Here is a 24,876-nt window from a genome sequence, read left to right on the forward strand (position 1 = left end):
ATTCCCCAAATACTCTCCCCTGCCCACAACTGACACACAGTCACTTGAAGCAGGAGCCATAGTTTATCAGGGATGAATGGGCCAGACCAGGAAGTTTATCAGTATTCACAACTCAATAGGCAAACACCAGGGGAGGATCACAACCAAATGTGGGACTTCATAACTAGCGCTTGTTGTTTCATACAGCCCAAACAGAGTACATTAACCCACTGCTATGGCTGGGCTTGTTCGCTGTGATAAAGGCAAGTACAAACAGCAGACTGAGTTGGAAACAGTTTCATTGGGTGCGCGGTGAGAAAAACGAACTGACTTCCTCTCCTGGCAGTCTTAGAATATTAGGTGATGTTACCAAAGGCTGAGCAATGCCAACAGCACCGTAGGAAGAGGGCATTCTAGGCCAATGTATGATTTTCTACAGTGCCCAGCTACACAGCTATCATTAAAGTGTGTCAGTATTTCTACTGTAAATGCACAGGGCCAGAACCTCAGCTGGTGTAAATTAGAGCAGGTGAAGATCTGGCCCAGAGTGTGCGCTGTACAGTTGCCCTACATAAGGCCTTTTCACAGCTGCAGCCAAGCTGCTGGAATGCCCTCTTCTTTGGACTTTGTACTCCTCACTCCTCTGGGGCCAAATTTTGCCCCCTTGGCGCTGCTTGCATGTATCTGAGAGCAGAATTTGGTATTTTTAAAGAGAGAATGAAATTATTTCTTTTTCTAATTGTTTCTAATTAGATATTGTATGTTGGGTTTATGTTGTGCACGGCCCTTAAACACTGGCTGGGTGCCATTTACAGTGGCCATTTACTAGGCCAACGGGGCTGTGCCCAGGGGCCCTGGCCAATTGGGGGGCGTCAGAAAAATGGGCTCCCTGCGCCCCTACCCACTCCACCTGCCCGCCTGGTGCTCCTGCCAGAGAGCCCCGACCCCACTCTCCAGCAGGAACAGCAGGTGGGCGGAGCAGAGCAAGCCCTGGCGCTGCGACTCCATTTCCCTGGCAGTAGCGGCTCAGGGAGGGAGGGTGGATGGGGGGTGGTGGACTGGAGGCAGAAGGGGAGAGGGGCCCCCACTTGCTTTGGCCCAGGGCCCCACAAAATAGTAATCCGCCTCTGGACATATAGTGCAATCAATAACCCCTAACAATGCTTCTCTTGGGCAAATGGAACATCTTCAAGCCCAACCCAGTTTCCTCACCCTGCACTTCCCAACTCAGCTGTCTAGTTTGTCCCCATTGCTTTTAAAGTTGGTGCCGCCTTTAACCCTGAATTCCTTCTTCATCCGCCCATCAACTCTGCCTATTGCATTCCCCACAACACTGCCTGGGTGAATGCCATTGATTTCAAGGGAGCCAACGCCGCTTGCATGTCAGTGCTTCATCATTGCCTCTGCTAAACCTGCCACCCTTGCTTTCATCTCCTCTCATGTTCATTATTGTGATTCCTTTCTCCATAGCCTCCTAGCGATGCGTGCCAATCTTCCGAACACCACTGCCTTCATTCTAGCCATTCAGAGATGCAGGCCTGCATCAACATGATCATCACCCCCAGCATCTGATTCAAAACTGATTTTCCTTTGTCAAGGTCATTTTGAATTCTAATCCTGTCCTTCAAAGTGCTTCAACCCCTCCCAGCTTGGTGTCATCCACAAATTTTATAATGGAGTGGAGGGTATGCTTATAAAGGATGACACCAAGGTAGCAATCCTTTGAAGGACAGGATTAGAATTCAAAACAACTTTGATGAATTAGAGAATTGGTCTGAAACCAACAAGATGAAATTCAATAGAGACAAGTGCATAGTCCTTACACTTTGGATGGAAAACAAAATCAAATGGACAACTACAAAATGGGGAATAGCTGGGTAGGTGGTAGTACTGCTGAAAAGGATCAGGGGGGTATAGTGGATCACAAACTGAATATGAGCCAACAATGTGATGCAGTTGCAAAAAAGGCTAATATCATTTGGGGGGTTATTCACAGAAATGTCATATGTAAGACCTGGGAGGTAATTGTCCCACTCTGCTTGGCACTGGTGAGGCCTCAGCAGGAGTACTGTGTCCTTTGAAAAGAGGTGAACAAATCAAAGAAAGTCCAGGGGAGAGTTACAAAAATGATAAAAGGTTTAGAAAACCTGACCTGGGAGGAAAGGTGAAATTTTTTTGGCATGTTTAGTCTTGAGAAAAGAAGAGTGAGAGAGAACCCGATAACAGTCTCCTTTATGTTAAGGGCTTTTATAAACAGTGATCAGTTGTTCTCCATGTCCACTGAAGGCAGGACAAGAAGTAGTCAGTTTAATCTGCAGCAGTGGAGATTTCGGTCTGATATTAGGAAAGGCTTTCTAACGCTAAAGGTAGTTTTGCTCTGGACTAGGCTTCGCAGGGAAGATGTGGAATCCTCATTAGAGGCTTTAAAGAAGAGATTAGACCATGGGTGCTGGAACTGGTGGTGCTGCCGCACCCACTGGCTTGAAGTGGTTTCCATCATGTACAGGACTTACAGTTTGGCTCTCAGAAACCCCACTATACAAATTGTTCCAGCCCCCCTGGGTTAGACAAATGTCTGCCAGGGATAGTCCCAGTATATGTGATCCTGCCTCAGAGCATGGGGCTGGAATAGGTGACTGCTCAAGGTTCCTTCCAGCCCTACATTTCTATGATTCTTGTTTTTAAAACACTCCATGGACGTGCTGATGCAAACTTCACAGACGTCGTCCCTTCTGCTTCTGCTGCTCTAGGACCAGCCTCAATCTACTACCCTGACACATAATCCTGCCAACCTTCCTGTGAGAAGCTCCTCTTCTGCAGCTCCTGTTGTTTGGAGCAGCCTTACCTGATTGACTATGGGTACGTCTACACTGCAGCTGGAGCGTGGGTAGACAGATTAGCACTAGCTCTGCTTGAGCTAGCAAGCTAAAAGTAACAGTATAGGGGGGGTAGCACAGTTGGGGGTCCGGGCAGGTTTGTATTGATGCCTGTGCTACCCCTGGCTACGAGGCTATTTTTAGTGCACTAGCTTGAGCTAGTGGGTTTCTGGCAGGGGCGACTCTATGTATCTTGCCGCTCCAAGCACGGCAGTCAGGCGGCTTTCAGCGGCATGCCTGTGGGAGGTCCGCTGGTAACGCGGATTCGGCGGCCTGCCTGTGGGAGATCCGCCGGTCCCGCGCCTTCCGTGTACCCGCCGCCGAACTGCCGCCGAAGCTGCAGGACTGGCTGACTTCCCGCAGGCATGCTGCCGAAAGCTGCCTGCCTGCTGCCCTCACAGCCAGGTCCGGCTCCAGGCACCAGGCAACCAAGCACATGCTTGGGGCGGCACCTGGTAAGGGGCGGCGGGGTGAGCGCGGCGCGGCATTCCACGGGGGGGGGGCGTTCTGGCGGCGCGGCACTCGGTGGGGGGCGGGTGGGGAGTTCTGGCGGTGCGGCGCTCGGCGGGGGGGCGGCGTGGGCGCGGCGCTGGGGGGGGTTCCGGCGGCGCTCGGTGGGGGGCGGGGTGGGGAGTTCCGGCAGTGCGGCGCTCGGCAGGGGGGCGGGCTCCGGTGGCGCGGCGCTCGGGGGGGGGAGGTTCCGGCGGCGCGGCGCTCGGCGGGGGGGGCGGGCTCCAGCGGCACGGCACTCAGGGGGAGGCGGCGCGGGCGCGGTGCTGGGGTGGGTTCCGGCGGCGCTCGGCGGGAGGTGGGGAGGGGGGTTCCGGCGGTTCGGCGCTCGGCGGGGGGGGGGGGGGGCGGCGCTTTTTTTTTGCTGCTTGGGGCAGCAAAAAAGTTAGAGCTGGCCCTGCTCACAGCGACTGGCAGGCCGCCCCCTGCAGCTTGCCGCCCCAGGCACGCGCTTAGTGCGCTGGTGCCTGGAGCCGCCCCTGGTTTCTGGCTACCCACTCTGGGGAACACACTCCCAGCTGCAGGGTAGATGTACCATATGTATCTGATCCAAACTGAGAAAGTCAATGGAAAGACTCCTATTGATTTCAATGGTATTGGATCAGATCCTATCTCATTATACATTTCTTGTCCATTGGTTACACTTTTAATCTCTTTCTCTTTACTATTGTAGCACTCCAAAGCAGTTTGGGAGAGAGCTGTTGTGAACAACACTGCACAACATGTGTTCCTTCCCTGGTGTACTGTCTTAGGGGATGTGCTAAGACTCTCGGGAACAAGAGCAGGTTCAGGACTCTTTAGCTCAACTCAAGTGTGAGTGGCCATTTTGTCTCCACCCATCCCCATGCTGGTTCTGCTCTACATGGGAGGCGGTAAGCCAGGGTTTGGCTTTCAGAGTAATTACTGAACTTGGTAATGTGCGGTCAGTTGAGCCTTTCCAATTAAAAACGGCTGGTCTGGAGAACGAGTCACTCTCTGAAGAAGGGTCAAGGTCTGAATAGGGAATGAAACTAAATCCTCCTCTTGCCCCCTATTCAGGTGGTCTCTCTAGGTCTGCATTTAAACACATGGGCCAGATGCAGTCCCGGGCTGCGATGCTAGGAGGTCCACTCTCCATTCGGGGACCGGTGGAGCCAATGCTGCCCTAGCACAGATGAGGGCTGGCCTCACTTGCACCCCTAAAGTAGTGGCCCCTGTTGGGCTTTGCAGGGATGTAAGAACACCAGGGCCGTGCCTGGTCTCTGACTGCACCCCACGCTGCAACAGCCCCTGCATCTGGGCTTGCTGCAGGGGTGGCACACAGCTGGTTACGTGCCTGGGCATAGAGCCTCCATGCGCTGGCGATATACCCTAGGGGGATTTGAGCCTGCTCAGTGGCTCATTTGCATGAGTCTAGCCGGCACAAAGGCACTGGAGGGCGGTGATGAATCAGTCCCATAGGCAGGGCAACAGGGGGAAATTTGCTCTGCCACCAGTTGCTTTCAGGGGCTTTCAGTCTGACACCTCTCTCACTAACATTGTATTCGTGCCCTCCCTCACATATGCACCATGCAATCAATGGATAGTCATCTGCCTGTCGCCCGCCCACAAAACACACCAAGAAGGAAACTGCCGCTTTCTAAAAGTCGAGGATATTATTAAAAAAAAAAAAAAAGAAGACGTAGGCAGCCCCCGGTGTTGTACCAATTCCTCCGGGACTGAAGGAATCCTTTGCCCCTGTGATTCATACTGAGCTGTACAGTCCATCCGGCGGTGGCTGTGTCAGGCAGCCACGCACTGATAAATGGGTGCTGGCTTCTGGCTGCTGCTGGCACAAGAGGCTGCAGTGTTTTCAGTCTCTTTGATTACTCAGGGCACTGATACTTCCTCTGGCATTTGTTTGTCTGCAGGAAGTGTGTGTGTGTGTGTGTGTGTGTGTGTGTGTGTGTGTGTGTGTGTGTGTGTGTGTGTGTGTGTGTGTGTGTGTGTGTTTTCTTTTACACATGTGGAGCCTGAACGCTTGATTCAGACTTTCTCCCTTTTTTCCATTTCCTGTAGGTTTGTCGCTCTGTTTTCTGGTGATTAGCCAATACCAGCTGTTCTGGTGATGAAGATGTCTCAAATCAATTCTATCCTGTCTGGCTTTCCAGGAAGAGGGTCCCCCCGCATCTCAGATTGAAATTTATCAGAGTCACTGCAGGCAGGAAATTTGCTCCTTTACAAACTCGCACTCTCCCGCTTATTTTTATTGTTTTAACATTTTCCAGAAAAACAAGTCAGAAAACAAACCTACTTCCTCTTTAGAATGTGCTGTTATTAACCTCTGAAATGCTGATTCTACCGGTTGGTCATTTTTATCGTAGATCACTTTAAAGTAACGGCAGGATCACAAATTTAAAAATCACAGTCAATGCTGAATCAGCATAAAGAACAAAACACTAAGAGCAACATTTTCAATCCTCAGTGCCTACAAAGAAGCTCTTGAATACTACCTCTAGGCTTCAATGATCTCCAGAAGGAAGGACAACAGGATTTGGGTCTTTAGCACCAAAAAAAGTACCTTTATTTTCAAAGGTGCTGAGCACCTGCAGCTCCCATAGACTCGAGGGGGTGCTCAGCGCTCATGCCTAAAAAGTGAGCTCTTTATAAGGGAGTTCAGATGAGGAAAAGTTTTTTTTTACTCAACTGTAAATTTGGGTGTGTTAGTGCTTTCCACATTTTTTTCAAAGATCAATATTAATGGAGGGTTTTTTGAGACATACAAGCTGAAGATACTCTCTTGATTAATTTCAGACATTTTTTGGTGTCCTTCTTTGCCTTTGCCAGAATGAAATTTGGCAAATACATATTTCCTGCTGCAGGAAAACAATGTGTCTTTTCATAGCTGGGAATCAAGTCTTGGCAATTAAATTAGGACCAATGTCCATTGATCTCAGTGGAAAACCCTATTATATGGGAGAGCTCTTAGACCACATCCTGCCATCATTCTGCACCGAGAACCCCCTCTGAGGTCAGCAGGAGTTTTATGCAAAAATATATAGCAGGATGTGGTCCACTTAAGGACACTCTAAAGGTTGAAGCTCTAAACTGCAACTTTCCTTCTTCATTCTGTTGCTATTGGTCCTCTAAAATCAGGTCTTCAGATGAAACAAAATCCCAGCTTTTCAGTTGGGTGACCAAGCACAACTAACACAGGCATTAGGGTCATCTGTAAGTATGGACACAAGTATGAGGCAAGCTTGTGACTTTGCCCAATGTCCCCACTTTGCTTTCTCCATCCTAGTAAGCATGGGATTGGCTGCATCCCTTTAACTTCTGAGGAGAATAGCAACAAGGAAAGAATTTCTGCCTTAGATTGACCATGACTTTGGCAGGTGAAAAGTGTTGCTAATTATTAGTTCAAGGGCATAGCTGGATGAGTGGCTCAGCCTTCATGACCAAATGCCTTTCACCTGTGACTAGCACAAATGATTTCCTGGGTCACAAATCAGCTTCTAGCTTGAGGGGTGATTGGAAGATCAAGTATCAAATCTGTAAAATCTCTAAACGTCTTAGAACCCCTGATTCAAAGAGCAAGAGAGAAAAGAAAAACAACTTCCCTTCAGTTTACAGTGTATATGCCTTTCAACAGAGATCTTAAAGATTGAAGTGTTAGGGGGTGGCAGTAGCGTGGGCTGCTAGCTAGAATTCTTGACTGGGAGTTGGATAGAAGAGGTTTTACACACAGGTCTGTCACTGAGTCACTACTTGATTTTGGGTAAGTCAGATAACTTCTGTTTCCCTATTGGCATAAAAAGGACAATGATTCTCAGCTGCCTTTGTAAAGCCCTTGGTGATCTGTGAATTAGTGCCCTACACATACTTAGTAAAGGGCCTGTTGCATTTTTGTTGAATGTAAAAAAAGGGGTTTGCACTGGAGTCTTGGCAAAAGTGTTTTCCTACTCCTGCTTGGCTGCTGCCTTCTGCCCCAGAGGCAGTGTTAAAATGGTGTATGCTGAATCGTTATTCTATGCCAGTACTTACTGTTGTTCATGAATGGTCTACAGAAGTGAGTATTTTAGTAGAAGTAAATTTGTCTGGATGCTTATAAGAGCTAGCCTTAAGTTCCATGAACCCAATGCTGTAGAAACTACCTGATAAAACAGTCACCTGATTGTCAAGCTGTCTGGAGTGATTTATGAACATGGGTGCCAATCTCAGGGCAGATTGTTACAAACCCCAAACTGTCTGTGTGGTCTATAAATAAACTTCACCAACTAAATATCAAGGGTGAACATCTCAAAGAGTATAACAGCCTTGGAGTCAGATAGTCCCCTTGTGCACCCTGGTCAATCTTGCCATGCAGGCTGGCCTGCCTTTGTGATAGATGGTCCCTTACACCAAAAGTCACAACAATATTCAGGTTACTCCCAGTCCCACAGGACCAATCACTTACCAGTCAATTGTACCTTAGATGTCTCACCAAAGACAACACTTGTAGCTAATCCTGTCTTAAGCTAAGTAAATGTTTATTAACTAGGGGAAAGAAATTAGTGTTTTTTGTTTTTTTTTAACAAGGTAAAAGCAGGTAAACATACATGCACAAATGAATTACTTTTTGAAACCTAAGACTGTAATAGAAGCTACTGTAATATGTAAGCTCTCTATATCTTTTAGGGCTGACCTAAGCTAAGCAGCTTGGGGATCCCTTGCTTATGCTTAGAAATATTGCCATCTCCAAATTCCAAGCAGCATAGTCATACAGATTTGTCTGATCAGGGATTTTCATTCTCTTCCCCCTAGAGTTCAAACTATGATGGGATGAGGGTTTAAGCACATCCCCTCTTCACGCGTGTTTGCAGGGGGGATACAAATGATATAAGTGAGATTAATGCATAAAGCATTCATAAAGTCCAAACACTAAACACCTGTCTATAATGCTAATACCTAAATACTAACACACAGGTGAGCCAGACTGACTAATGCATAGCTGGAAACTAGTGTTTGGTGAGGCCTTAGGAGCTGCCACCTCGTCTGCCCATGTCACAGGGGTAACTTCAGAATTAATGGTAGGAGACCAATTAGACTGGCTTCCAGAGTCTTGGCGAACTGTGTTTGGTTTGGTTTGAGGGTATTACCTTGTGCTTCCAAAGCTAAAGTTTCCCTGAAAAAGTCTAGTTCTCTTAATTACAAAAATAACCTTCAAATTGTGAAGCAAGCCTAGCTGATGAAGTGATGTCTGCCTGGGTCTGGTGTGTGACATGCCCCATTCCTATCAATGATGTGTTAACTGTGAACCCAAACATCAACATGAATTACTTCAATGCTGATCAAAGCATGTAAGAAAAGAAGGGAGATAAGGATGCATAAGCCACTTCACCATAACAAACCTGCAAGGCCTGTTCAAGCAAATGCTTGCTGAGTCTTGAGCCTTGCAGACATGGTGCGGGTCATTTTCCTGTAGCTCTGCTATGTGAACTACTCTTTCCTCTTGCTTCTAATGTTGGAAGGGATGTGTGTGGCTGTGGGCACTAGGTGGAATAACTAACGACCAAAATGGGGGAATTAAAGGTGAACGTTTCCTCTTAAACAGGAAGCATGTGACCTTGCCCTCCTACCCCAGCCAAAGGAGGAGACCTGTAGAGTTTTCAATGATCATGAAGCTTTTATTCAGTGCCACAAGGAAACTGGAGCGTGCAAAGCAAGAAAGCTAATGAAGAGGGAGGAGAGCTTTGTGGTTAATGCACTGGACTGTGATTCAGAGCTCTGAGTTTGGTTCCTGGCTATGGCATAGACTTTCTGTTTAATCTTGGGCAAATCACTTAATCTCTCTCTGCCTCAGTTCCCTATCCATAAGGGTTTGTCTGCATGAGAAAATTGCACTGTTTTAACGTAAAGTGTGATGTTAACCAGTGCAAATCTCTGTGTTCAAACCATGCTTATTTCAATTTCACTTAAGTCAATTAGGAATTGGTTTACGTTCAACTGAAATAACCCACTTTTCACTCAAAGACAGTGTGTCTGCACAAGGATCTGCACTGGTTTAACTAAAACACGGTTTTAATTAAACTAGTGCAACTTTCCCATGAAGACGAGAGAGTGTTACTCTTAGCCAGATCTTTTACTATATGCATGTACAGCACCTAGCACAATGATCTCAGTAGGGCCTCTACGCAGTGCAGGAGTGCTACTGCGGATAATAACTATAACAGGTGGGGCCCTCATGCTCTCAATCCCCTGGGGTTGCAAGTTTGGCAGCACAGTCTGAAGGGGCCCTGTGTGCACATGTACTTCCTGGAAGAAAATGCACTTCAGACCGACACAGATGTCCCTTCCAAGCTTTCATTGGGTTGCACTAGAGAAACCCTGAACAAAATGCGGTGAGAAATACCTTGACGCTGGCCTCTTTAACAGTGGGGACTAAAACAAATAGAAGCCTGAATAATTTATGAGCTTCGTTGCCATCCTTGAGTTACATTCCCTTTGAATGAAAAATGTGCAAGTTTGGCCTGCCCCACGAAGCCCCATCACTGAGATGAAAGGGAATCTTTTAACGGCTTCCTGCTATTGTCTTCGCTTACTATCTGCTTTGCCACGAATGTTCTCGGTGGTAGGAATTCTTTAACACTATGTACTTGTTTTGATTCCCAGGAACAATAAAAAAGAATACTGTTTGGAAAGGACATATGGAAATCTTCAGGGCTGAAAAATAGCTCTAAAGGGTAGTAGCGGGATAGTCACTACTGGCAATACAAATATTTGGTTTAGATATAAAAGAAACTTGTACTAAACATACTGATATTCTGTCTGGGTAGAAATGCATAGACTTAATGCCTGATCTGGTCAGACAGCAGTAGGATAAAGAAAAGCTTTATCACAGTCTTTGTAACGTTCTCTCCACCATAGACACTAAGTGATCTTTAATATAAGTCAAATACTCCAAATGAGGAAAGAAAGAGAAATTAGTCAGAACAGGAAGCTTCAAATACTGTGAGACTAATTGAGTTTGGATAATTAAGGGGTTTTAGAGAAGTAATTCAGAGGAGAATGGGAAGGGAGGACAACTTAATTGAGATTGCCTGTCGGTCTGTGATTTCTCTATGCAGCCTTCTGTGGCATGTCTTGGTTGCCCTTCATCCTGACCTAATGGAGTTGATGTCATTTTTATGAACTTTATTAATTAGCACATTGCAGACTTGCATTTACGTTTTAAAGATGTTTCTACACTATAAAAAGCACAGAGCTGATCTTGTGTGTCTTCACTTAGTGAAGAAAACAGTACCCCATAATGCATCCCAACTCGGGGACCCAGCTGGTAGCACTTGTAGGGTTCAGGCCAGGGGCTGGGAGATGAGATGCAATTGCTAGATGCTGTTCCCTGCTTCACTAGGGGTTGTGAATTATGCAGAGATATGTCTAGTAGCCAAATCCTGATCTCTGTTGCGTAAGGTAACCCAAGAGCAGAATCGAACCTCCTTTGAGGGGGGAAAAATTGTGGCAGCAGGGTGCTACCGACTGGACTGTTGAGGGGAGATAGCAGGCCAGTTCTGTAGTTTACAGTGGAAGTGGATCCTTTACAGTTTGGCACTGATTATAAATAGTTAGGAGGCGCAGCTTAGGAAGGGTGTTATACATGTTGGTCCCCATGACTCCGAAACAAAAGAAATAAACAAGCAAGCCACGTTTTAGGAATGTGCTGGTATCTCGATGATGCTTGCACTTATTGTTGGTAGCCACGCCAGCTCAGGGGGTGATCTCTGCAGATCTCAGAAGGAAACCAGGGCTGGGCCTGGCCACTAGTCAAAGGGAGGCTGCTAAACCCAACCCAGGGTGCAGCAGGAGGTGGTGCTAGGGATTCAGTAGGTAGCCCTCTTCCCTCGAAGTCTGTACTGGTCAAATGCAGAAGCGTGTTAGTGCTGCCGTGCTAGAGGGGCCCTCTTTTAGTTCTATCTAAAACAGGGCCTTGCCATGAGTGGTCACAGATTCATACATTTTAAGGCCAGAAGGAATCATTATGATCATCTGTTCATTAGATCATTAAAGAGATCCTGGCACTTTTGGCAAGAATGAGGATATTCGCCCCAGAGCACTGCTAGATTACAATGTGGGTATTAAAGTCATCTTGCATATTTGTAGTGTTAACTGGATATGATACTCTTCCCTTCCCTCCCTACACTTTTGCATAATGTTACTGTAGGTTATTCATCAGCTACTAAGTTCCACCCCAGAGGTGGCTGCACTTCGGTGGCTGGTGAAGTGATTCTGGTGCGTGTGTGTATACACCTCTACCCCGATATAACGGGACCCGATATAACACGAATTCAGATATAATGTGGTAAAGCAGTGGTCCAGGGGGGCGGGGCTGCGTGCTCCGGTGGATCAAAGCAAGTTCAATATAACGCGGTTTCACCTATAACGCGGTAAGATTTTTTTTTTGGCTCCCAAGGACAGCATTATATCGAGGCAGAGGTGTATATAGTTTGTATCACGTACAGTAAATATAAATGATCATAGTTACTGTTTTGAAATAATGTATTTAAGTAGTAAACCTAGTACAAGTAACTTAGTATGCAAATATATAATGAAATATAACTAGTTTACAGCACTTAATAAGTATGGAGCATCAGTCACCATGAAACAAAAAGCATTGTAATTCTGGCCATACCTGGTATAAATGAAAAGTGCTTATAGATTAAAAACTTTATTTTCAAGATCATAGGATTTCCTTTAGAATGCATTTTGAATGGAAGTTTTGCCTTCAAAATTACTGCATACTTCCACTTAGCACTCAGGTGTGTTCCGATCAAACGAGCAGCTTCAGTAAACGTTGGTAATGGAAATGTAAACACCAGAAGGTTTCAGAAAATATGTATTACAAAACTTTTATATAGTGCCATATATTTCCTTGGAGCTTTACCTGTTCCCAAGACTTTCTAGTCTGAGGCCATGTTCCAAAGTTGAATGAAGTCAATCAGCAGAAACTCGTTGACCTCAATCAGTTTTGAATACGACCCTGACGTAATTTACAGGGATGCCAATGTGGAGCAAGTCTGCTGAGACACCCATGAGGATGTGAGGACTCACTATCTAAAGCAAACTCCTCTTCTTTCTTCTCATTGCTTAGTGAGTCATATGACCATACCACCCTGAACAGTCTTAATCATATCTGATCTGTGAAGCTAAGCAGGGTCAGGCCAGGCCTATTCACCACTGGGTGGGAGACTTTGTAGGAATACTTGGTGTGGCAAGCTTAGTGAGGAAGCCAGTGTCTAGGCCACCAGCCTGGGATTTGGGGGAGACAACTTCCTGTGTGACCTTTTACAAGGCATTTAAGTCTCTCTGTGTCTCAGTTCCCCATCTGTAAAATGGAGATAATAGCACTTACCTACCTCACGGGGGTGTTACAAAGATAAATACATGAAAGGCTGAGGTGCTCCGATATTAGGGCCATATAAGTTATTAAATTATATAACGTAAGTAATCTAGATAGGCTTGAAGGAAGAAGGCGGTGGGAGAAGGCACAGCATAAAGCATTGGCAATGCAGACCATGTGAGCAGGAGTATGAGATGCACAAAGGGCAGGATAATATTGGGTCTTTGATGATAAGAAGCTTGAATGTGGGGCAATAGGGAATAGGAAGCCAATGGATGGAATCAATGGAGGTGGTGGTGATGTGTCTGGCTTCAAACAAAAGTGGAGGAAGGTGAGAGGCCGCGAGGCTAGCCAGAAGAAAGATATAGTCCTTATGACACAATAAGATTCGCAGGGTGAAATGCTGGTTGCATTGAAGCCAATGGGAGTCTAACCACTGACTTCAGTAGAACCAAGATTTCATCCACAGGGTGAAATCCTGGTCAGCTCCCATATGGCTTGACACAAGTATAGGATGGGCACTTAAAAATGATGCTGGCTCCCTGTAACTAGCCACTGTCATAATTACGCTGTATCATACTTTTAAAAATAAAAGAATCTTAAATAGGTTTGAGCAGGCAAAAGCCTTTGGCAATGTGTCCTGTGTCATAAATAACTATCAAGCTGGGACTATGTCTCAAAATCTCATTTGCTTCCACTTTACCTAAGAGTCAAAGCTGTGATTATTTGCACACAATGTCTTGTTTCTATTAGTACTTTGAAAACTCATTATCTGGAGGCTATCTGTTTAATCTAAGCTAATTAGGGCAATAGCAGCCGAGTGTTACTTTTACACACTTGTCAGCAAGCAATCCAATTGACTGTATGCCAGTACTGTGTTGTGAACAGACTCTGATATGGGCTTGTGGCACACTTAGTGAAATTTCTCACTTAAAGGCAAAAGAATATGGCTCAGATTCTCCCTACACTTATACTGGTGTGCACTTTATTGACTTCACTGGGGTTACACCTGTGACAGAGAATAGAAGGTGACTCTCTCCGAAGCAAGCAGCCCTGCACTCAGTGCACAGTGTGATGCCGTTACCTTGGAGTAATGGGAGGTAAGGTATTGCACATTTAAGCCACAGTCCTGCTTTGTTTGTGAGACTGACTGATGCTTACTCATGTCACGCTTAAATACCTATTAATATACAACTTTTCTATGTTGGCTCATCTTTTTAAAAGGATGGTTACAGTAACAAGAGTATATTAGTCAGCATCTCACTTTCTTTAAAGCTTTCTTAGGGACTGTCCTTTTTGGTTCGTGTTTGTATAGCACAATGGGGCCCTGGTCTGTGACGGGGGCTACTAGATACAGCAATAAGACAAATAATACATTGTTGCTCAGTCCAAAGTCCATGAGCATTTAAACTCATATACTATTCCTTTATGTTTATAACCATACTTCACATGTAAATCTCTAAATACATCTGTGAACAATGGACCCCAAAGGTCTCCGTTCTAATCTGAGATACACAAACCAATTTATCTAGAAATGCTTCCGGGGAAGTTGTGCACCTTTGGGGAATATGTCGATGTTCGAAGATACACGGGATCCGATTCTGATCTTGCTTACGTTGGTTGGTCCCAGAAGTGATGTTATTGACTTAAATGGAGCTGCCCCAAGTTACATTGTCGAACTCAGACTCCAGTCAGCATGATAGCAGAGCGTTCGTCTCAAATCAGAAGGCGCTTTTAATTTGAGGAGAGGGCTTGAAGTCTTCAAGAGCGCCGAGCCTACAATTGGTAACAGGCCTCTTCTGCATTGTTGTATACACTATTAACTTGACTCCAACAGTGACCAGAGAGTTTTCTCACCTTGAGGACTTCTGAGGAAATAATAAAGGAATCGCCTATTTTCTTCTGCCTTCTGCTCCTCCTTCAAATGCTTCCACGCAGAAGTGGTGATTTAACACAAGAGGCTCTTTTCTAACAGAGACTTGCTTGTGCCCAGAATTTGTATATCAGAAAATGGGGGACAAACTCCTGGATGCTTTAAATCCGAGTAGAACAAATCCTGTGTGGTAACCTGCTATCATCAGGTGTTTTCACAGTGATCGTCATCCTTACGGCTCCTCTGGGGCGACCTAGGCATGGGGAAGTGGAATAAATAATCAGAAGATGTCTCTAGCTGATATTTTCAGCCAAATTGATATTGGTCCAAGATTTAACACTTCCTTTCTCTGCCAGCCACAAAGTAAGAATAACATGTTTTCAGGATATCAGAAACCACTAGAAATCTGTCATGCTTTGCACTTGAATAGCACCTTTCATCTGCGGATCTCAAAGCAACCCATTATTGGAGCCTCACAGTATGCCATTGGGGGGGGGGAAGGAGAGAGATTATTATTAATTATTTAGCATTTATTTATTACTATAACTGTCTGACAAATGAGGGGACTGGAGCAGAGATCTTGCTGTGTGGATCTGAGGACAGAACTTCCATGCAAGTGTGACATGTACGAAAAACTTCAAATGCACTTATTTCCCTGGCAATCTGTTACTGTGCTGTCCTCCCATGTATGCCGGGGCACCCCCAGAATTCTTTTCTGATGGTACATACCTTCAATCCCTATGGAGCCATCCCTGCTGCTGGCTCCAGCTCCTCACCTGCTGAGTTTGTGCCTTGCTCTGCTCCCTCCTTCCAGCCTGGCCTGCTCACTCCCCATCCCTGAGAGAGGACACAGGCTGCTGGAAGTGGGGTGAGGCCAGGCAGGCCTCTGGGGTGAAGCATTGGTGCAGGAGCTGGCCCTCAGCAGTAGTTAGGCGGAGCAGTGCTGGCCATGCCAGTCCCCACTCAGGCTTGGCCCCTGCAGCTCCTCCATCATGACGGAGGGGCCATGAAGCCAAAAGTAAGTGAGTAGCACTGTGACCACCACACCCTTCCCCATTCATGGAAGTTGCAACATCCCTCATTCAATTTTGGCTCTGTGGCGCCTCTGTCATGACAGATGGTCAGCAGGGCCAAACCTGAGTGGGAAGTGGGGCAGACAGTGCTGCTCCTTCTCAATCCCGGCAATGGTACGCACCATGCACACAGCTGCAGGCACCACTGCATGCACGTCTTACTGCTTCGCAGTATTCTCGTCTCCCCTGAAGGGAAGAAAGGTTAATGACTTGCTGTGTGACCTGGACTAAGTCAGTGATGGAGCATGACTCCTAACCATCTGCTCTGACTCCTAAGCCTACATATGAAGAAGCCTCTTTTGCAGGTCTCTTCCTTTCTAAACAAAACAATCTTTGTCATTGGGTGCCACTCCATTTGGTGTGTTTTGTCTTCACGGCTATAGATGTTCTACTTCTAGAAACTTCTAAACGGTATGCTAAAATTCCATATTTTCAGGGCTGTAACTTGAATCTGAATAATACAGCTCTGTTATTCCCAAAAACTATGGAGTACGACTTGTCCTGGTCTAGAATACCATTACACGTTTGCCGTGACTGTTAAAAATAAAGGTGCACTCGATGGATCTTGACTCCAATGTTCTACTCTAATTGCATGTATGAAGGTCAGGATAGTGGAATAATGCCTTGTGGGTAAAACTTCCCCATGAATGTGAAATCCCTGAAAAATTGCAAAAGCCATTCTTACCCTGACAGTCAGAGGCACTTCCTCCTTTGTGTCATGCTGCTCTGCAGCGTTATTTACTCCTGGGCTGCGTATATTAAATGTAATGAGAGTTGCACCCCTTAGTGAAGAGGGCAATTAACCCCACATATGTAAATATCTTGGATTTCATAAGCAGTAAATGGTGGGGAGGGGGCCTAACAGTGTTTTTGGGAGGCAGATCTTTAATCTCAGGCTTTCAGTAAACAGACCTTAATTAAACTAAACTTGTGGCTTGAGAAATGCATGTTGGGAGTGGTTTTCCCCACATGTCTCTCTGTACCTTATCTTCCTCTTTGGTCTAATCGTTGGTAACACAAAAGGGAAAAAAACAAATTGCTTCTACTAGACAAGTAGAGATTGCATTCTATTTACAGGTGTCTTTTAATGTCACTTAGGCCTGGTCTACACTACGGGTTTAGGTCGACTTTAGCGGCGTTAAACCGAATTAAGCCTGGACACGTCCACACAACGAAGCCCTTTCTTTCGACTTAAAGGGTCCTTTAAACCGGTTTCTTTACACCACCTCTGACGAGGGGATTAGCGATAAAACCGGTCTTTGCGGGTCGGAATTGGGGTAGTGTGGACGGAATTCGACGTTATTGGCCTCCGGGAGCTATCCCACAGTGCTTCATTGTGACCGCTCTGGACAGCACTCTCAACTCAGATGCACTGACCAGGTAGACAGGAAAAGACCCGCGAAGGTTTGAATTTCATTTCCTGTTTGCCCAGCGTGGAGAGCACAGGTGACCCCGCAGAGCTCATCAGCACAGGTAACCGTGATGGAGTCCTCCCAGGATCGCAAAAGAGCTCCAGCATGGACCGAACGGGAGGTACGAGATCTGCTCGCCATATGGGGAGATGAAGCAGTGATAGCTGAACTCCGTAGCAGTAAAAGAAATGGAAAAGTATTAGAAAAGATCTCCAAGGCCATGAAGGACCGAGGCCATAACAGGGACACACAGCAGTGCCGCGTGAAAATTAAGGAGCTACGGCAAGCTTACCACAAAGCCAGAGAAGCAAACGGAAGGTCCGGGGCAGAGCCGCAAACTTGCCGCTACTACGCGGAGCTGCATGCGATCCTAGGGGGTGCAGCCACCACTACCCCAACCGTGTGCTATGACTCTCTCACTGGAGAAACACACAGGGAAGACGGTTCGGGGAACGAGGAAGATGACGATGGAGGTACTGTAGGTAGCTCACAGCAGCAAGGAAGCGGAGAAACCGGTTTCCCCAACAGCCAGGATATGTTTGTGACCCTGGACCTGGAACCAGTAACCCCCGAACTCACCCAAGACCCTCAGGGCACACAGGAGACCTCTGGTGAGTGTAACTTTGTAACTATTTGTAAACATTACCAAAAAAAAGCAAGCGTGTTTAATGATTACTTTGCCCTGGCAATCGCGGCCAGTACATCTACTGGAAAAGTCTGTTAACGTGTATGGGGATGGAGCGGAAATCCTCCAGGGACATCTCCAGAAAGCTCTCCTGGTTGAAATGGGGTGATTTTATTAAGGGGACATTCAGAGGCGCCCGTTCCTGCTCTTCTGACCAGAAATGTTCCCCGCTGTTAACCACGCGGTGGGGGGAGGGGTGAAGTGATCATCCCAGAGAATCGTGTGTGTGTGTGTGGGGGGGGGGTTTACTTGTGTTTGTGCCGCATGTTAACCGGGAAACCGCAGCCACTCCTTTTACATTGAAACCCCATTTTAAATGGACAACCCAATTCATCCTTGATATGGGAAATGCGCTGCTGTTTGCAACCTTTCCCGCATGTTAAGAAGGTTAAAAAAGCCAAAACACTGTGGCCTACGATGGCTGCCTGCAAGCCGAAATATGCGACCTTGTAATGAAAGAGTGTACCCATTGTTCTCTAAAATGTGTCTTTTTTAACCACCTCTCCCTTCTCCTCCGCCAGCTGCAAATGTTTCTCCTTCGCAGAGGCTCGTGAACATTAGAAAGAGAAAACGTAGGACGAGGGACGAGATGTTCACGGAGCTGCAGATGTCCGCCCAGGCTGATAGAGCACAGCAGAATGCGTGGAGGCAGTCAATGACGGAGATGAGAAAAGCCCAATATGAACGAGAGGAGAGGTGGCGGGCTGAATCGCGGGAAGAACAGAGCAAGTGGCGGGCTGAAGACGATAGGTGGCGTCAGCTTGCAGACAGACGGCAAGAGGCAATGCTCCGTCTGCTGGAGCATCAAACTGATATGCTCGAGCGTATGGTTGAGTTGCAGGAAAGGCAGCAGGAGCAGAGACCGCCGCTACAGCCCCTGTGTAACCAACAGCCCTCCTCCCCAAGTTCCATAGCCTCCTCACCCAGACGCCCAAGAACACGGTGGGGGGGCCTCCGTCCACCCAGTCACTCCACCCCAGATGATCGCCCAAGCATCAGAAGGCTGGCCTTCAATAAGAGTTAAAGTTTTAAAATGCAGTGTGTCCTTTTCCATCCCTCCTCCCCCACCCATCCCAGGCTACCTTGGCAATTATCCCCCTACCTCTGTAAGGAACTAATAAAGAATGCATGAATGTTAAAAAACAATGACTTTATTGCCTCTGCAAGCGGGAGGGGAGGGTGGGGTGGGGTGGTTGGTTTACAGGGAAGTAGAGTGAACCGGGTCGGTGGGGGGGGGTTTGGAGGGTTCATCAAGGAGAAACAAACAGAAGTTTCACACAGTAGCCTGGCCAGTCACAAAACTCGTTTTCAAAGCTTCTCTGATGCGCACCGCGCCCTGCTGTGCTCCTCTAACCGCCCTGGTGTCTGGCTGCGCGTAATCAGCGGCCAGGCGAGTTGCCTCAACCTCCCACCCCGCCATAAAGGTCTCCCCCTTACTCTCACAGATATTGTGGAGCGCACAGCAAGTAGCAATAACAATGGGGATATTCTTTTCGCTGAGGTCTGAGCGAGTCAGTAAGCTGCGCCAGCGCGCTTTTAAACGTCCAAATGCACATTCCACCACCATTCGGCACTTGCTCAGCCTGTAGTTGAACAGGTCCTGACTCCTGTCCAGGCTGCCTGTGTACGGCTTCATGAGCCATGGCATTAAGGGGTAGGCTGGGTCCCCAAGGATCACGATAGGCATTTCAACATCCCCAATGGTCACTTTCTGGTCCGGGAAGAAAGTCCCTTCCTCCAGCTTTCGAAACAGAGCAGAGTTCCTGAAGACGCGAGCATCATGTACCTTTCCCGGCCATCCCACGTTGATGTTGGTGAAACGTCCCTTGTGATCCACCAGGGCTTGCAGCAGCATTGAAAAGTACCCCTTGCGGTTTATGTAGTCGGTGGCTTGGTGCTCCGGTGACAAGATAGGGATATGGGTTCCGTCTATGGCCCCGCCACAGTTTGGGAATCCCATTTCAGCAAAACCATCCACTATTGACTGCACGTTGCCCAGAGTCACTACCCTTGCTATCACCAGGTCTTTCATTGCCCTGGCAAATTGGATCACAGCAGCCCCCACTGTAGATTTGCCCACTCCAAATTGATTCCCGACTGACCGGTAGCTGTCTGGCGTTGCAAGCTTCCACAGGGCTATCGCCACTCGCTTCTCAACTGTGAGGGCTGCTCTCATCTTGGTATCCTGGCGTTTCAGGGCAGGGGACAGCAAGTCACAAAGTTCCATGAAAGTGCCCTTACGCATGCGAAAGTTTCGCAGCCACTGGGAATCGTCCCATACCTGCAGCACGATGCGGTCCCACCAGTCTGTGCTTGTTTCCCGGGCCCAGAATCGGCGTTCCACGGCATCAACCTGCCCCAGTGACACCATGATTTCCACATTGCTGGTGCCTGTGCCTTGTGAGAGGTCTATGTCCATGTCAATTTCCTCATCACTCTCGTCGCCGCGCTGCAATCGCCTCCTCGCCTGGTCCGGGTTTCGCCTTGGCATGTCCTGGCTCTGCATATACTCCAGGACAATGCGCGTGGTGTTCATAGTGCTCATAATTGCCGCGGTGATCTGAGCGGGCTCCATGATCCCAGTGCTAGCTATGGCGCCTGGTCAGAAAAAAGGCGCGAAAGTAGTATCTGATGGACCAGGAGAAGGAGGGAGGGCGGGAGGGAGGGAGGGCCGAGTGACGACATGGCGTACAGGTACAGGAACAGGGAGAAACACAAACAACTGTCACACAGAATGGTCCCCCCAAAGATTAAAATGAAAACCCTGGGCTTAGCAGGCCATTGATTTCACGGAGGAAGGGGAAGCATATGAATACAGAACAAATCTATTTTTTACATCTTAAGGTGGCAGCCGACGGTGCAGCATGAGTGACAGCCTCTCCAGTACGATGACGACGGATACCAATCATAAAATACCATCATCTGCCAAAAGGCAAGGGGCTGCTGCTGTGTAGCAATGCAGCCCCACGTCTGCCAGCCCCACGTCCGCCAGCACCCAGCATCGCCCTCGGCCTCTTCTGGGTGCTTAGCAGACAATACTGGGCAATTGGCAGAAAATAGTATATTACGACTGGTAGCCATCATCATCGAAACAGTAGCATGTCTGCCCAGGTGGCCATGATTGACAGCCACACCAATACGACGACGATGGATACCAGTCATAATATACCATCGCCTGGCAAGGGGCTGGTGCAATGCAGCCCTACGGCTGCCAGCCCCATGGCTATCACTCATGCTACACCGTCTACCGCCAAAAGGCAGTTAGCAGCTGCTGCTGTGTAGCAATGCAGTCCCACGTCTGCCAGCACCCAGAGGACATATGGTGACGGTGAGCTCAGCTGAGCTGAGCGGGCTCCATGCTTGCCGTGATATGTTGTCTGCACAGGTAACCCAGGTAAAAAGGCGCGAATCTATTGTCTGCGTTGCTGTGACGAGGGGGGAGGGGCCTGACGACATGTACCCAGAACCGCCCGCGACACTGTTTTGCATCATCCGGGCATTGGAATCTCAACCCAGAATTCAAAGAAAAGGCGCGAACCGCTTCTCGGCTCTCTGAGCTGTGGCGCAAACGTAGTATCTGACGGACTAGGGGAAGGAGGGAGGGGGGCCGAGTGACGACATGGCGTACAGGCACAGGGAATTAAAATCAAGAACGGTGGCTGTGCATCAGGGAGAAACACAAACAACTGTCACACAGAATGTTCCCCCCAAAGATTAAACTGAAAACCCTGGGCTTAGCAGGCCGTTGATTTGACGGAGGGAGGGGGAAGCAAATGAATACAGAGCAAATCTATTTTTTACATCTTAAGACGACGGTGCAGCGTGACTGATAGCCCTCGGCATCTTTCTGGGTGCTTGGCAGCAAATACGGGGCGGCGTATGACGATGGTCTTCAGGCCTATTGCACAATCGGCTGCTCGGGGAAGACTCTGCTAACGTGCGATGACCCGACTTGTAATAGGACGGCTAATAGTCGTAATACACCATTTACTGCCAAAAGGCAAGCCCCACGGCTGCCAGCACCCAGATCGCCGATGAAGGCTACCAGTCTACTGCACCGTCTACCGCCAAAAGGCAGTTAGCAGCTGCTGCTGTGCAGCAATGCAGTCCCACGTCTGCCGACACCCAGAGGACATATGGTGACGGTGAGCTCAGCTGAGCGGGCTCCATGTTGTCTGCACAGGTAACTCAGGTAACCCAGGTAAAGAGGCGCGAATCTATTGTCTGCCGTTGCTGTGACGGGGGAGGGAGGGGCCTGACGACATGTACCCAGAACCGCCCGCGACACTGTTTTGCATCATCCGGGCATTGGGATCTCAACCCAGAATTCAAAGGGGCGGCGGAGACTGCGGGAACTGTGGGATAGCTGTGGGATAGCTACCCATAGTGCAATGCTCTGGAAGTTGACGCTAGCCTTGTACTGTGGACGCGGTCCGCCGACTAGAGCACCTAGAGCATTTTATTGTGTGGACACACACAATCGGCTGTATACAACCGATTTCAATAAAACCGGCTTCTATAAATTCGAACTAATTTCGTAGTGTAGACGTACCCTAAGAGTCCTGGCTGGAGAGTAGGCAGGGTCTGCTCACCAGGCTGCCTGTTCCCCATTGAATGCTGTGGTAGCAGAGTGCCGCTGAGCCAGAGAAGCTACTCCAAGAAATGACCTGGAGTACAAAGGGTTGTGCTGGGAGCTGCTGTCTCTCCCCATCCCTTGTCGGTGTCTGTGTGCGCCACTGCAGAAGTAAACCCACCAGTCCTGTTTTCTTGCTCGATTCCGCAGTCTCAGGTAGATAGTGGGAGGAGGCAGACACCTGCAGTACGCAGATGCTTTGCTTGGCAACCCCCATGCTGTGCCCAGACCCAGCCTCCCACTCCAAATACAGCCATCATTTCCATGCTCTCAGTACCCCTACAGTGATGAGAACAATATATCGGACATCACCCAGATACCCTGGCCTGACCATGTCTTTATAAAAACACCCAGTCACCCTGATAGGTTTGCCAGTGCAGACAGGAAGCCAGAGTGCCAAATATCTGACACACTTATGCCCATAGTGCCCCACTGTTCTTTGCATGGAAATTTTCGGCTGAGCTGTCACCTGCACCTGCCTTTATTTGGCTGCCTCCAAATCACATGGCCCCAGTATGTGGTGTAGAAGTTTGGCCCATGCTACCAGAAAAAGCTGCCCCCATCCTGACCCAGATAGCCCAAACCTCTCTCATGGCTGAGAGCTAAAGACCAGCCCCTGGAGACTAGCGAAAGCTGTAGATGATGTGCTGGGTATTTATAGAGCACCGGACTACACAGTGAAATTTAATCTAGGCTCCTGCACATGCATTGTATTGAGCTCTGTGGGCCTGACCCAACTCCCGTTGAAGTTCATGGGAGTCTCTCCACTGACTGCAGTGGGAGCTGGATCAGGCCCTGCATCACCACACACAGTTAAGTATTTAAGTTGAAGAAATGTGGGTTTCTTCCTGGATTTTCTGCGTTTGGTGATAAGATGCTGCACACACAACAAGGGAAAGGATCACACACGGATAATACAAAGTATGCAAGGGTCCATTAGTCAAGATTCAATGTAAAGGACATACAAGGTCCTGGTTTAGTTAAAAATGCTCATGTTTCATGTCTGGTCACGTAGGCTTGAGGCAGAGATCACTGCACTCTTGCCAGAGAATTTGTGACTTACACAGCTGCCAGTAGAGAGGTTCTGTGGTGAGGGCCAAATTACCATTTTGATTAATCTGTGCTGGAGAGTAAAACGTTCCTGAGCAAGAGACAAAATTTGCCGTCCTCCCTGATTGCAGAATGAATCTCTAGTTCGGAAAGTGAAGGATTTCATTTAGAGTAAAAGACTCCCCCCCCCCCTAAATAAGTAATTGCATTTATGAAACCTCCTGCCCTCCATCCATTAATTTACTGCTCTGTTCATTTCTCTTCATAGGTACTCCCCCAACCTCTCTGAATTTTCTCTCTTTTCTCCAGCCCTTGACTCCCCTTTTCACCCAACCACGGGGAGTGGGGGATTTCCTGCTCCCATGTAGGATTCTTTCACTCCCTCCCTTCCTGTGTCTCCATCCTTGCCTGTGGGGATTCTCCCTGCAGATCCTGCTCTCTGGGGGAGGCAGAAATGGGAGGGGAACAGGGAGAATAGAGAAGTCACTTCCCTGAGCCTGGATGGAAACAAAAGGAGGCAGAGAGAAGCAGATGCTTACTGAGTCCAGGGCTCTGTGGCTTCTGCAGGGACAAGAAGGAAGCAGGGGTTGCCTGGAGCCCTGAGTGAGTCATTGCTGGGAAGCTGAAGGGAAGACCAGGCACAGATTAAAGACCCATCAGGCATGAGTGTCCCTCTCAGTTCTGCCCACTCAAGTCTCCTGAAGCGTCTTTGCACTGGCTGCAAGTAGCCTCTTGCAGGATGGATGGCTTTGAATAGGACAGAAGGAGTTGTGGGCTGGCGAAAGGGTCCTGGAAGCCAGATCTGGCCCATGGGTCACATGTTTGACACTCCTGGTCTAGACAGTGTCACAGTGGTTACATAAGCAAAATCTTATCAGTTGCTATTGCTTTTTCCAATGGTCTGGATTAGTATTGACTGGAGCTCAGAGTTGTCTTAGACCCTATTGGGTTTAGTCCTGGCACAATGGCTACTCTGGCCATGACTGACAAATTTTGGTTGTAGTAGTAATAGTCACATGTAGCATAGACTTTCAGAAGGATAAAGGGAAGTTAGACAGTCAAATCCCATTGAAAGTCAATAGATACTGGGTGTTCTTTTTGCCTTTGAAAATCTCTCCAGGCACTTTCAGTGCAAGGGTCTCAAAAATATTTCCCAACTTTAATAAATTAAGGGTCAAATTTTCAAAAGCATCTAAATCAAGACTCTCCAAAGAGAGGAGTATCATTTTCCTCATTTTTCTATAAGGGTAAACTAAGGCCTTGTTTACGCTAAGGGGAAAAGTCGATCTAAGCTATGCAATTTGAGTTACGTGAATAGCATAACTCAAATCTATGTAACTTAGATCTACTTGCTGCGGGGTCCACTCTATGTGACGTCAACGGGAGACACTCTCCCGTCGACTTCCCTTTTTCTTCTCAATTGGGTGGAGTACAGGAGTCAACGGGAGAGCGAG

General features: G+C 47.8%; 1 long non-coding RNA gene across 3 annotated transcripts in view; it reads left to right on the plus strand.

Annotated features, from left to right (window-relative positions):
* The first annotated feature begins 1,062 nt into the window (after positions 1 to 1,062).
* LOC122173823 (uncharacterized) overlaps positions 1,063 to 24,876 on the plus strand; it is an 85,529-nt gene continuing 61,715 nt past the window's right edge. For 2 of the 3 annotated variants that reach the window (XR_010589614.1, XR_010589615.1), the window contains exons 1-3: positions 1,063 to 2,838; positions 4,039 to 4,178; positions 5,403 to 7,101. This is a non-coding gene — a long non-coding RNA (uncharacterized LOC122173823). Of the gene's footprint in view, positions 2,839 to 4,038; positions 4,179 to 5,402; positions 7,499 to 24,876 lie in introns of those variants that run through there. The other variant, XR_006174729.2, reaches the window with a different exon arrangement.

This window comes from Chrysemys picta, chromosome 8 (assembly GCF_011386835.1).
Source record: "Chrysemys picta bellii isolate R12L10 chromosome 8, ASM1138683v2, whole genome shotgun sequence".
Lineage (NCBI taxonomy): Eukaryota > Metazoa > Chordata > Testudines > Emydidae > Chrysemys > Chrysemys picta.